Raw genomic sequence first — 14,383 nt, forward strand, 5'->3', positions numbered from 1 at the left:
GAAAGACCACAGAGGGCAGGCTAACAGCCCATGGGATCTCAGGAGTACTGGCTGTTCAGGAGGTCACCTTAAGGGGTGGCACAGTCCTGTGCCTGTGCCCGCTGTGGGAGAAAAAGGTGGAGTATGAACAGATGTTGAGTCTAGCAGGATTAGTCGCATAGAAATGTGGTTGTATTGATTTTACCTTGAGATTTGTCTGGGAATAAAAGGGCCCCTGAGCTTGTGGAAGGTGGCCATCCTCAGTTTAGGCTAATGATATACATGCATAAGTGATTCCTTTCTGTTCTGGCACTACTCACATTTTAGTTTAGTTGTGCAAGATTCAGAACATAGTACTTGTTGATAGCTGAGGTTAATGTTCCTTTATATAAACTGCATTAAAAAGCTTCAATGTATTAGAAGCCATATTACATTCATTTTTAAATTGTTTCTATAGTGTAATTATGTAGCCTTAAAGCCTGGGTCCTTCAGCCTGTAGATTGACAGGAATATTTGTGCATGTATAGTGCCTAGTTTTAGGATTTATTTAGTGATCCCCACTACCCGCTCTCTACAGTTTCTTTGTATGCCTTTCTTTTGCCTCTAAAACCCATGTAGTCTTATTCCTACACAGTCCTATTTGAAATGAATATTTGATATAAACAGCTGGAAAATATACCAGTAGTGCATTTTTCCTTTCTTTGGCTCCCTTTCAGGAAAGATTTAATCTGTTATGACTGTTTTAAGAGGATGATATTAAATTTCATTGGATTTTCTTATTCATATGTAGAATCCAAAGGTAAAGTGGTTGTACTAGGAGGGATGTAGAACAAGTCATCATGTGTGTATTTTTCTTATTCCTTGAGATAAATATCTCTTGCAAGATGTTTATCTTCAAAGCATTACCAAAAGCAGTTTTCAGCCTGCTAATGATACAGCAGATATTTTTGCGGTGGGAAAGTGACTTTTCAACCTCTACACCTGTGTCCTCTACTTACCTTTAGTAATCAATTTTCTAAATATTTTTTCCTTATAAAGAATTAGGCTATTACAATTCACTGGTGCTTCTGGCTTCTTGAACACTACCAATGGGTGTTTTTATCTACCGTTCTGTCAATAAATTGCTCCAAGCAAAGAAAGACATCCTGATGCCGCCTTGTTTTTGAAGGTGTCTATTACCAGACCTGCTGATTTTTGTTTCCCCTTCTATCTACAGTAGTAAGTAGATATTTTAAGGACTGCATGTGAATTTAAATGATCAAGTGTTCTAGTCTATTAAGTATGGTTTTGGTGTATTATTTTAAAGCACAGGCATCAGGAGCATATTTGAGAGCAGGGTGTATTTTTTTCTTTTCTCTTACCTGTACCATATCCCTGTGTCTGGAAAAAAAATATTGATACTATAGTCCAGACACCTCCTTGTTACTAGGTATACCTCCTACTTAGTTGACCACATATGAGGGACATACCTTTATTTATTGCAATTTTTCTTTATTATCTTAACTTTGGTTGGCTTGACATGGTATATAGTGACTCCTTTCCAGTTATTTCACCCCAGTGAGTGCAATTGCCTCCATGTAGAAATACCTTGAAAGCTTCAGTACCTCTTCTGTCTCATGTGAGATACATGCTTTTTGAACTCCTAGATACTGCTTCTGCCTAAAATGTGCAACTTTGTCGTTCTAATGGAGTTAATTAATTGCTTCCCAAAAGCTGGTAAAATAAATAAGTAGTTCACTAGTAGAGGCAATAGGTAGATTTTCTTTTTTAGAGTTGGAGATAAAACTTAGGAGTAATTGTGAAATACTCAAAGTGACTTTGTTTCATCTTTAACCTCCAGAGGCCCAAATAGTCATGTATTATGTAGCTCTACAAAATGTCTGTTAGAGTCTAATTCTCCAGATGATATTCTGTTTTTCTCCTTTGTTATTGTAAGGAAAAATGAAGAGCTATAGTTTATTGCAGGAAAGTAACAGTGAACTTGAAGCCTGCATTGGAGACCTGCTGAGATACTCACCTGGGAGTATTATCAGGTGTAAAAATTGTCCGTATATTTCATGTTTGAGTGATTTCTCATAATGCTGCTGTGAAGTATTATCTATAACTGGTTTAGTGTTGACAGATTGAATGCTTCCAACTTTTCCTGGTATTTAAAGCCAGATGAATCAGAAATTACTCTGAAATTCTTAGCAGTGACTTCCTCATGATGTTTAAGAGGGAATGCCTTATTCACAGACATTTTGTATACCAGAACACCAATCATGTAAGCACAATTTATTGGTAATAGTGTTGTAGTGTTAAAGTAAGGACTTGAGGATCTGCACACCACTGTGCTAACCACTGGCCATATAAATACACAAAGGTCATCTTTGTTTTGTTGCAAGTCTTGAGTCAGGATGTGGACTGTATGCAGCATTACACATAGAATTACATATGTTCAGCTTGGCAGGCTTGTTTGTAATTTGCTTTGATCTCCAGAAGTGTTGACTGCCTCTGTTATCACAGCAGAAATGATACATTGTTAGATGAAATAAAATGTAGGACCAATGGTTTGATGTTCAGGCTTACATTTGATGCAATGCTTTCTCATTTCTATTCTGTATTCATTAACCCAAAAAAGATAATGTTGCCACCAAAAAGCAAATTCACAAAATGTCCAAAGAACATATTTAACCTAGGTAGGAATAACAGGCTTTGCTGGAAGAACTGTGTTGCCAGAAGAAATTTTCTCATGTGAGAAATTCATATGAACATCTTTGTTTTAAGACTGTCAGCTTTCCAGAAGCATCATTTCTTGTATTTAATTGTGAAAGGATAGAAAAGTATTTTGACTGAGTTATTAATTAAAAGACCATCTGAAGCTGCAGAAGTCTTGCTATGAAGGATGATTAAAGTACAATTAATATAATTAATACATAAGTGATTTATAGAAAACCAGCATTTTTTTAGTGAGTTGCTGTTGTTTGCTTTTATTTTGTATGATGTTCGTAGTAGACATAACTGATTTTTAAGGTTTCTACTACTTGTGATTTTGTACAACTATGCCTTACTGTATATTTAATTCTGTAGAAATAAAAAAATTCCATCATCATTGTAGATAAGCTTTGCTCTGTAATGCTAACCACTGTATGTTAACTATCTTTTTCCCCTCAAAAAAATTTCTAGTTTTTGCTTCCTGTCCCTGAATAATGTCACTCTGTGAGAAAAGGTTTCTGCCTTATCTTTTGTTTGACATGGTTTTAGGAGAGTTTATAGCATTACTTCAGTTCCTTGAACAATCCCCACAGGAGCTCAGACACTTACTTCAGAGGCTGTGTGAAAGAGTCTCACATATAATAGCAGGAAGTAGTCACAACAGAGTTGGAGGGCTGAACTTTAGCTTGTATCTTGGCTCACATTACAGCACTACTGAATAAAAATCTGTTTACTGTGGCATCCAGTTTTCAGCTTGTGTAAGCCCTCAACTTTGTGACATATGTAAGATTTAGCAATGGCAAAAATAGCTCTGTAGAAGTCACCTGGTTGCATGGTTATTGCTCTGAGACGAACAGAACTGTAACGTGCCATTTGAAAAAAGCTTGCTCCTTTGAAAACAAGATTGTTTTTTTCTGTGATTATTTTCCTAGGAAGTTTCTTTTGGCAAGGTACCCTCTGGAAACTTGCTATGAACCTTATTAAGAATAGCTGCCTGTCTCATGATGTTTTGTTGCATAAATTCCAGTATTTTTTTGATGTTATTTGATGTGCCAAAGAAATTTCAGCATTGTATTAGCTTTCAGGAGTTTGTGCTTCTAATTAAGATCAGCAAATGAGATCTTTTTTCTTCATGCAGTTGTGAACCTGAAAATAGAATTACAAGATCCAATATAGTGCAGTATGTTTTACAGAATTAATCAGAGAAGATGATAGAGAAATGCATGAAACTTTAGCTGATGTGCATTATTTTTATCACTCTTTCCACTCATACTTCAGCGTTACTGTATTTTTTCCTCAAAAAATTATCTTCTTGTTCTTTTTAATTCTCACTTTCCCTTTAGCTCGTTGTTGTTATTTCAGAAAGAGCCTGCACCTATTGTGATATCTAAATTCATAATATATGATAATTTCTTTTTCCTTATGTTGTACTTCTTGCTGCTGGACAAATTAATTTGCCAGCACAATTGTATCCATAAAAAAAGTCTTGCTGTGTAAGTTTACATGTGAACTAAACAGAAGCAAAATTTCTTAACTGTCAAAAAACAATAAGCTCTTGGCACTTGCATCCCAAAAGGATTTTTGTGAATGTTGATGGAAAGCAAAGGGTCAGCGTCATAGCAAAATGCTGTGCAATCCGTCCTGCCTTGGTTTCTGTAGGTCTTGCTTGCTAAATGGTAACTGGCTTCTCTACACTTGCTGTGTCTGCCTTCAATTGTGACATCTGAATATTTGACTAAAACAATACTTAGTCTGGGCAGTGGTTCAGAGCAGCACCATGTGCTTTTCTCGTCACATACTATCATATATATTGAATCCCTTCACTAAAACAGTATTATCCTTAACTTAATTAATGTTTGTATTGTGTCCTCCTGTGCTTGTGTGTTTTGATCCCCCTGCCTCAAACTTTCTAGACTCTGCCTTCAAATTCATTTTTCATTTAGATTTCCCTGCCTGTTTGCTTTGGTGTCACCTAAGCCAGACAGAGCTACCTTAAAGTTCCTGTGGAGTAAATTTAGCTTATGCTGTACTCACAAACATTTCTAAGTTTCATGAAGAATACAAAAGTAAACTAACAGGTGTTTCTTAACCAGACTGTAAACAGAGTCTGTGGGGAACAATCTGCAGTGATGCTATAGTAAATTCATTGCAGAAGAGGAAAACAGCTATCAGTTCAAGTTTGGCAGGAAGCATAGAGGAAGCAGCATTAAGGAGGAAAAAATGAGATGCAAAACAATGAAAACTAAAACTTTACATGAAATTCAGCTGTTGGGGTTTTTTTTCAGACTAGATTGAAGTGTTTCATCACTTTCAATTAACCATACAGATGCTGCCCAGAAAGTTTTGCTTTCCTCCCATTTAGAGAAAAAAAACAGTGAGTCAAATGCATAACAGAATGCTGGCATCTCATTTAGTGTTTTATTGGTTGGAATGGATGTGCTTGTTCTGGTGTTGGGTTTGGCTCCAAAACTCTCATACTTTTGATGCTGGAAACTCATCATTGATTTACCAGTAGCATATGTGCTGGAGATGTATTCCGCTCCTGCACTTGGTTCAGTCCATGTTGCCCAGGCTTCCAAGTCTGAACTTTAACCTGATGGATGGATGGATGTAAGAGAGGCTGAAATAATAGGAAAGTAATAAGACCTGAACTAACAAAAAAAAAACCCCAATGCAAACAAAACAAAAAAAGCAACAAAGAGAGGTAAATGACCCCACCTTATTTATTTGCTTTTGGTGGTCTGAGCTGCATTTAGCTGTAAAGTGCACCCTCAGTAAAGTGAGTTCTGCCAGCTCCTAGTAGTCTTCATCATCCCACTGTGGCTCATGAGCTGTCCTTAACATCCATGCCCTTTACATCCTTCTGTCCTTGGCTACCAGCTGGATGTTGTGTTTATAATGGCTGGAGGTGAAACTTCAGTGACCTGGATGAAGGCATTGAGTGCACCCTTAGCAATTTTGCGGATGACACTAAGCTGGGTAGGAGTGTGGATCTGATGGAGAGTAGGGACGCTCTGCAAAGGCATCTTAACAGGCTGGACCTCTGGGCTGAGACCAATGGCATGAGGTTTAACAAGGCCAAATGCCAGGTCCTGCACTTGAGTGCTACAGACTAGGAGAAGTCTGGCTAGAAAGCTGCCTAGAGGAGAAGAACCTTGGGGTGTTGGTTGACAGCCGAGTGAACATGAGCCAGCAGTGTGCCCAGGGGGCCAAGAAGGCCAATGGCATCTTAGCTTATATCTGAAACAGTGTGACCAGCAGGTCCAGGGAGGTTATTCTCCCTCTGTACTCGGCACTGGTGAGACCGTACCTTGAGTACTGTGTTCAGTTCTGGGCCCCTCACCACAAGAAGGATGTTGAGGCTCTGGAGTGTGTCCAGAGAAAAGCAATGAAGCTGGTGAGGGGGCTGGAGAACAAGTCTTATGAGGAGTGACTGAGAGAGCTGGGGTTGTTTAGCCTGGAGAAGAGGGGGCTGAGGGGAGACCTTATTGCTCTCTACAACTACCTGAAAGGAGGTTGTGGAGAGGAGGGAGCTGGCCGCTTCTCCCAAGTGACAGGGGACAGGACGAGGGGGAATGGCCTCAAGCTCCACCAGGGGAGGTTCAGGCTGGACATCAGGAAAAAAATTTTCACAGAAAGGGTCATTGGGCACTGGAATAGGCTGCCCAGGGAGGTGGTGGAGTCACTTTCCCTGGAGGTGCTTAAGGGACGGGTGGATGAGGTGCTGAGGGGCATGGTTTAGGGAGTGTTAGGAATAGTTGAACTCGATGATCCAGTAGGTTCGTTCCAACCTAGTGATTCTATGATTCAAGTTGCAGACAGACACCTTATTTGATTCTGCTTTAGCCGTTATTGATCCCTCCCAAGTTTCTCTGTGTTTCCTGCATGGTTGGCCCCAGCCAGCACTCAGCCAGGAGTTCTGTAGACCTGCCTCACTGCTGGCCTTTAAGTCCCTTCAGAATGCTTCTTTGCCTACAGTGCATTCAATAAGCTAAGCTGTGTGTTGGCTGGGACTACTACTATTCATGTCAAGGATACTGTCCCTTTCTGTCCGTGCCTAGGAATTTGTCCCTTGTTCTAAGCTGAAGCCTCTCATTTATCACCTGAGCCCCTGGAACAGTTTCCTTGCTAGGTCAGGATGGCACCAGCTAAGATGGGCAGAGGTTTGTAGGACATATGTGAAGGACAGCTGTGAACCATAGCTGCTGTGGATGGGTGCAAACTGTCATGTTGTTGAGGCCCATTCCCAAACTAGACTGGTTAAGATTCAAAGGTGCAGCAGTTTTGCAGTTAGCTGAAGCCATGCCCTGAGCCCTGCTGCTGAGAATGTCATGACTTGATTTTGCCAAATGCTAATAATATGCGTAAGCTCTTTGTGGCAAGGGTCATCTGCTAGTCTGTTTTTGTCTAACACCTCTACCCCATAGGTCCTGCTCTGTGGCCAGGACTCCTAGACAGTATGTTAATACAAATAATAAATAACACTTACAAAAATATCACAGGCATTCCTATGTAATTCACAGCCTGTTTTTAGACCGATTTCCCAACTGGAGTCAACTGGAGCCAACTATGGCTTTAATGAATAGGTTTATAATTATCTTCATTCACATTGAATAATTTAAAATGTTAATATGCAAATTCAGAGGTAAGGAGAATATTTTCTGTGTTGAAGAGAGGATGGTCGATGCTGAGGATCTCCTTTTCAGGATTTTTTTTTTGTCTTTTACGCAGAGACAATTTTATAGCCCAGCCTTGAGAAGGGAAAGCCAACTACCATGCTTTAGAAAAAAGTGCTTGATTGGAAGCAAAGAGTCTGCCTGTTTGGGGGCTGTCAAGCAACTTCACAGTTATTTTTAAAAGTAACTAAATAAAGGCTTAGTGTAATGATTAGGTTTGGGGGGGGGTTCTTTTGGACGTAGGAGGTTTGATAAAGTGAGGGATTCCAGGGATAGCATTTTCAAATGGCAAAAAGAAAACGTTGCTGCTGATGAAGCCCTAATGTTAGGCAGCTGAAATGTGAACTTGCCCTTATCATGGCATTAACCTTTACTGTAAATGACAGAGTCTCCTCCAGTTGGGGAGGGCAGCTGGCTTTCGGGAGAAGTTCATTTTGTACCCATAGAAAATGCAGGTTTCTTTCAGATCCTAAAGTGTCCTTCAGCAAGTTCTGCCATGGCTTGCCTTATGTTATTTACTGATTCTGGTCAAGTATTTTGGAAATGGCAAGCTTTTGAAGAACAATTTCTAAATATCTGCAAGTATCAGAAAAAAAATAATAGCTCAGCAAACAAAATGCAGCTTACGGCTGCAGTAAATGAAGACTCCAGAGCCTTCCTTGAGCTTTTGCCTTAGAAACTAAAGGTTTCCTGAGCATGACTTAAACACTTCAGGACAAATCCCAGTGTTAAAGCTTAGGACTTCTCTTAACAGTTGGGCAAATACCACATGCTCTGGGGGTATGTATCATTTTCAGGAGTTTTCAGTGGAGGAGTTGGATGCCCTGAGTATGTGAATGTGTTGCCTGTGCCCTATGATGAATGCAGCACTGTTGGAGTTCTATCCAGACACTTGCAATCTTTAGATGGCTTCTGTTGCAGAACTGATTAGTTTGTCAAGGAGGTTATAAAAAGAAGCATTGAGTTGGTGTACTGTATGTAAGCATGCGTGGTGAGCTGTCCCTGTCTTCAGGCTGAAAGAAGTGTCAGCTGTATTTTCTGCTTTTGTCCTTAACAAGAAAATCTAAACTTGAGGCTATGGTTGCTTTCAGCTCTTCTAAATTTGACTTTCCTACACCTTCTACCATGCCAGAAACGGCCCACCAGATGGAGTGGGCAACTGATCCAGATGAAAAATATTTTTCTCCTTCATCTTATAACACGTAACTCCATGGACCAGGAGGGAAGGAAGAGGCTCACTATACTGGGGAAGGAGGTGTCATTCAGTCAGTTTAAAGTAGCTGTGAAGCTGCACCTAGTGGGCTTTAACTTAGATGTAATTCTTAAGTTATTGGCCAAAATCAAAGGACACGGAGACCTGGGAAAGTCTTATCCTGAAGTCCCCAGTTTAAAGGTTGTCTGTGTTTAAAACTATACTTAGTAGTACTCTCACTCCCTAATTCTGGAAAGCCACTCATAGGCTGGAGACTGTAGGTCTGTGTTATAAATACCATCTCTGATCCTCAACTGTCTCTTTCAGTGACATGTAGCTACTGCTGCAGGGAACAGTAAGATTGCCAGTATTTGACAGTGAAAGCTAATGTTGAGTGTAAATAGGGTTGACTGGAGGAAGAATATTTGCTGCATTTGCTGCTACCCTGCATTCTCACAGCATCCAAGAGGTGGGTATTGTTTCACATAAAATCTAAGTGATACGTTTTGGAGAATATTGATAACCAGATAACAGTAGCACTGGAGATGTGAAAGGGAAGGTTTTCTTCCAAAGAGCTTTAAACCTGACTAGTTCCCAGGAGGCATGCTGGAACAAAAGTTTCCATAGTGTAGTCAGACTGACAGATCTGCCACCTCAGAATGGGCCAAGAGGCTCAAGTTCCTATTATCTTCTCCTCTTGTGAAAAGGATGCAAGCATGAGTTAGCAACATTCTGTTGCAAGCCTGGCCCTTAAGCTGAAGATGGTGGCAGAAGAATGCTGTCTCTAATCCCCTTCCTGGCTGCAAATCAACTTGCTGAAGTCTGTTGCAGTTTATGTCTGCTAGCAACTGTTCATACTGTTTCTATGCTGGAAACCTTTCTGGGCACTGTAAATGGATTTCTGTCAGATGATGTGCATGTCCCTCACAGGAGTGTACGTGCTGAATGCAGATGATGGAACATGTCTTTACTCCAAAGATCACATTGCACTTGTTTCCCTGGCTTAATGCAAGCAAGCAAAAAGGCAAACTAGTAGAAAACTAACACTTTAAAGAATCTGGTGCACTGATTTCTTTGGTTTCAGAGCCGACTAAAATTTTGCTGTCCAGTGCTGTGATCAAGAGTTCACAGAGGCTGAAATATCTGACACTGTAGTTCCTTGCCTTCTGCATTCCTCAGTGCTCCTGGATTAAAGCCACTCGCTTCCTGCTTGGTACTTTCCAATTGTAATGCACTTCCTCTTGAACGTCCAGAGGTCTAATGATACTATTGTAAACCTGTTAAAATTAATGCTGCAGAGGAAGCAGCTTAGTTAATTGCTTGTGCAAAAATGTGATGGTAGGCTGAACGATCTGACTGAAAGACATCAAAGCCATTAACCATTAACCTTTTGAAAGCTGAATAGCCTTGTGATACTGTGTGGAAAAATCTGTCTCACAACTTAGTAGGAGAATTACACATTCATTTTAGGACAAGCAATATAACTAATGGTCTAGAAAATTAATATTGCAGTACAGAGGCAATCTCAGCTATTTGAAGTGGTGTCCCGTTAACGTCCTTGCTATTGCCATGTCTTTGTTTGCTTTTGCCTTATCATCATGCGCAAAGCACTGTTACTTAAATGGTGATGTCTGCTTCTGTTCGGGGCAATAGTGTGCACTGATTTATTGCTGTGCAATGTGTGAAAGGGAGTTCTCTTTTCAGACTTTCCAATAAAGGGAGAGTATTGAACTTGCTAAATGTGTGCATGCATCTAATTGCATAGTGAGTTCAACTCAGCTTTTTTCAGTCCATTCTGTATGCTTCTTCATCATGTTGGCTTTTCTCTTTGATTTGTAATAGTTCTCATGCACAATTTAGAATCCAGCTTGTGTTTCCCCATAAGGCTGATGGTAAACATTATGCCTTTCCCCTTCCTCTTTATTCTCCTTATTAGTGGCAAGGTAGGTACTACTTGCCCTCCTTTTACTGCAACAGCCAGAGAGATGTTACTCGACTTGGTGTGTTGCAAAGTCATACTCTTGTGTTGGGAGGCACTGAGTACCAGATGTGGATCTCACCCTTGCACCTGTTGTGGGGCAACAAGCTTCAGGCCTTAAACTGATAGCCTGGGCTGCCAGTACTCATGCTTCTTGCCTTTTATAACTGTTTGATTGGTGGGGTGCTGTAAAGCCAACAAATCCCATGGGTGTTTCCAAGCATTCCTGGATGTTTCTAATACCTTCTCTTAACAAAAGCTGCCTTGTCACTGTTGTCCTTTGAATACTGTTTCTAGTTTGGTTGGAAGAAGGCTCGATGTTTTTTCCAAAACCAGTCCTCACTTCACCGCTCCTGCCTAGCAACAGCATTAGAGATCTTAGAGCTAATGCCTGGTGTTGGCTGAATGCATGAGTTGCTGGTGGGTCTTTGCATTGTCATCTTCACATTCAAGCTCATGTCATGCAGTTATAGAGCTTCCTGTGAAGCTGCTTGGTGAGCACCTTCAGCGAGAAGGAAGGAAATGGAGCCCAGTAGCCACAACTTTAAAAGCTGAAGTGTCAGAGGAATGTATACTTAGCCATGCAGGCAGCAGTGAGTCTTTTGCTGACTATGATGGGATCCAGGGTCAACTAGGAATGGCTGAACTGTGAAGCAGCTCTGTTTCCTTGGCCAGCAGTGCATGGATCAGGAGTGCTGGTCAGTGTTTTTTTTGTTTTAACCTTCCTGTCCTTCCTACCTCCTATCTCCTCCTGCCCCATAGCCCACAGCAGTGAGTAGGACCATGCTATATAAACACTCTCTCCCTCTTCAGCCTGGTTTTCAGTCCAAATCTGACAAGCCTACTAGATAACAAGTGTGACGTTTATATATTAATTTCTGGTGTTACAAGGATCAGCCACAAAGTATTAGCACCACTATACAGTATGTCCTCTGTTATTTAAAAGGCAGGATGGTGAATAGGTTCAGTTATTTGAGGTTTCAGGTAATCCAGGGCAATTTTCAGTGTAATTAATACATGTCAGGAATTTGACCTTTGTTGGGATAACAAGGAGTTCTGGATAACTGAGGTGATACTGTAAACAAGTCATGAAAATTGTGCCAGAAAACTGTCTGTACAGGTCAGTAACAGAGGCTAATAAAATGCCTCAACTTCTAAGCTAGAAAAAGTAACTTATAGGCTTTTACTATTACTCTCTACAACTACCTGAAAGGAGGTTGTGGAGAGGAGGGAGCTGGCCTCTTCTCCCAAGTGACAGAGGACAGGACAAGGGGGAATGGCCTGAAGCTCCGACAGGGGAGGTTCAGGCTGGATATCAGAAAAAAATTCTTCACGGAAAGAGTCATCGGGCACTGGCAGAGGCTGCCCAGGGAGGTGTCACCTTCCCTGGGGGTGTTTAAGGAACGGGTGGATGAAGTACTTAGGGACATGGTTTAAGGGAGTGTTAGGAATGGTTGGACTCGATGATCCAGTGGGTCCTTTCCAACCTGGTGATTCTATGATTCTATACTTGACATATGCAGAAGTAGGAAAAAAACCCATTTCTTTTCATACGATTCTCAGATGTTTTCTTTCATTAAGTTTCTCCCATTACCCCTAAAGAGGTCAGACAGTAGTTGCTTCCTAAATCATGACAATTGCTTGAAAAGCATAACTTGAAATGTCCTCAGAGCGCCTCACGCATCAGACAAATGCGGTATTTTGCTGTGCTGTTAATTTTCGAAGAATATACAAGCAAATTTAAAAAAAAAAACAACAACTACTATGGGCTTTATGCTACCTGTTGGACGTAATCATAGAATCATAAAGGTTGGAAAAGATCTCTTAAGATCATCAAGTCCAACCATCAGCCCAGTGCCATCATGCCTACTAAATCATGTCCCAAAAGTGCCATGTCTACATGTTTTTTTGAACACCTCCAGGGATGGTGACTCCACCACTTCCCTGGGCAACCTGTCCCAATGCTTCACTGCTCTTTCAGCTAGGAATTTTTTACTAAAATCCAGTCCAGACCTCCCCTGATGCAACTTTCAGGCCACTTCCTCTCATCCTATTGCTAGTTACTTGAGAGAAGACACCAACACCTGCCTCACTACAGAGGTTGTAGAGAGTGATAAGGTCTCCCCTCAGCCTCTTTCTCAGCTCCAGTTCCCACAGCTGCTCCTTATAAAACTTGCGCTCCAAACCCTTCACCAGCTTTGTTGCCCTTCTATGGATACTCAATGCTCCAGCACCTCAGTGCCCCTCCTGTACTGAGGGGCCCAGAACTGAACACAGTATTCAGGGTGCAGCCTCACCAGTGCCGAGTACAGGGGAACAATCACTCTCCTACTCCTGCTGGCCACACCATTTCTGGTACAAGCCAGGATGCTGTTGGCCTTCTTGGCCAACTGGGCACACTGCTGACTCATGTTCAGCTAGATGTAGATGAACAGTCCCAGCTCCTTTTCTGCCAGGCAGCTTTCCAGCCACTCTTCCCCAAGCCTGTAGCATTGCATTGTGTGGTTGTTTTGGCCCGAGTGCAGCACCTGTCACTTGGCCTTGTTAAACCCCATACAACTGACCTTGGTCCATCGATCCAGCCCATCCAGGTCTCTCTGTAGTGCATTCCTACCCTCAATCATATCAACATCAGATCATTGATAAAGATATTAAACAAGACTGTCCCCAATACCAAGCCCTGGGGAACACAACTTGTGACTGGCCACCAATGTGGTTTAGCTCTGTTCACCACAACTCTCTGGGCTCGGCCACTTTTTTACCCAGTGAACATCTGTCTAAGCTATGACCCACTAGCTTCTCTGGGAGCATGCTGTGGGAAGCAGTGTCAAAGGCTTTACTAAAGTCTGGGTAAATAACATCCACAGACTTACCCTCATCCACTAGGTGGGTCACCTGGTCATAGTAGGAGATGAGGTTGGTTAAGCAGGACCTACCTTTCATGAACCCATGCTTTCTGGGCCTAACCCCCTGGTTGTCCTTCACATGCCTAGTCAGTGTACTTAAGGTGAACCACTCCATAATATTTCCCATTACCGAGATTAGGCTGACAGGCTGTAGTTCCCTGGATCTTCTTTCCAGCCCTTCTTTGTAGATATGTGTCACATTGGCAAGCCTCCAGTCATCTGGGACCTCCCCTGTTAACTAGAACTGCTGGTAAATAATGGATAGTGGTTTGGCAAGCTCCTCTGCCAGCTTCCTCGGTACTTTCAGGTGGATCCCATCTGGCCCCATAGACTTGTGAGTGTCCAGGTTGTGTAGCAGGTTGTTAACTGCTTCTTGCTGGATTATGGGGAGGTTATTCTGCTCTCTGTCCCCATCTTCCAGTTTAGGGAGCTGTATACTCTAGGGATAACTTTTATTAAAGTTATGAGGTAAAGAAGGTATTAAGTACCTCAGCCCTTTCCTCGTCCTTGGTGGCAATGTTTCCTTCCACATCCACTAAAGCATGGAGACTCTTGGCTCTCTTTTTGTTGTTAATGTATTTGTAAAAATGTTTTTTTTATTATGTCTTACAACAATGGCCACGTTGAGTTCTAGCTGGGCTTTTGCCTTTCTGATTTTCTTTCTGCATGACCTAACAAGATTCCTGTACTCTTCTCGAGTTCTTCTTCCAAAAATGGTAAAAGCTCATTTTTTTCTTCAGTCCCAGCAAAAGCTCCCTATTCAGCCAGGCCAATCACCTTCCCCACCAGTTCATCTTATGGTGCATTGGGACAGCCTGCTTTGGTGCCTTTAAGACTTCCTTCTTGTAGAATGTCCAGGCTTCCTGGACCTTTTTGCTGTTGGACAGTCTCCCAAGAGACTCTCTCAACTAGTGTTCTGAACAGGCCAAAGTCTGCCCTCTGAAAGTTCATGGCAGTA

General features: G+C 41.6%; 1 protein-coding gene across 9 annotated transcripts in view; it reads left to right on the forward strand.

Moving 5' to 3' along the window:
• LIMCH1 (LIM and calponin homology domains 1) overlaps positions 1–14,383 on the forward strand; it is a 187,036-nt gene that overhangs the window by 81,572 nt on the left and 91,081 nt on the right. The window lies entirely within an intron of this gene.

Source organism: Cuculus canorus, chromosome 4 (genome assembly GCF_017976375.1).
Source record: "Cuculus canorus isolate bCucCan1 chromosome 4, bCucCan1.pri, whole genome shotgun sequence".
Classification (NCBI taxonomy): Eukaryota; Metazoa; Chordata; class Aves; order Cuculiformes; family Cuculidae; genus Cuculus; species Cuculus canorus.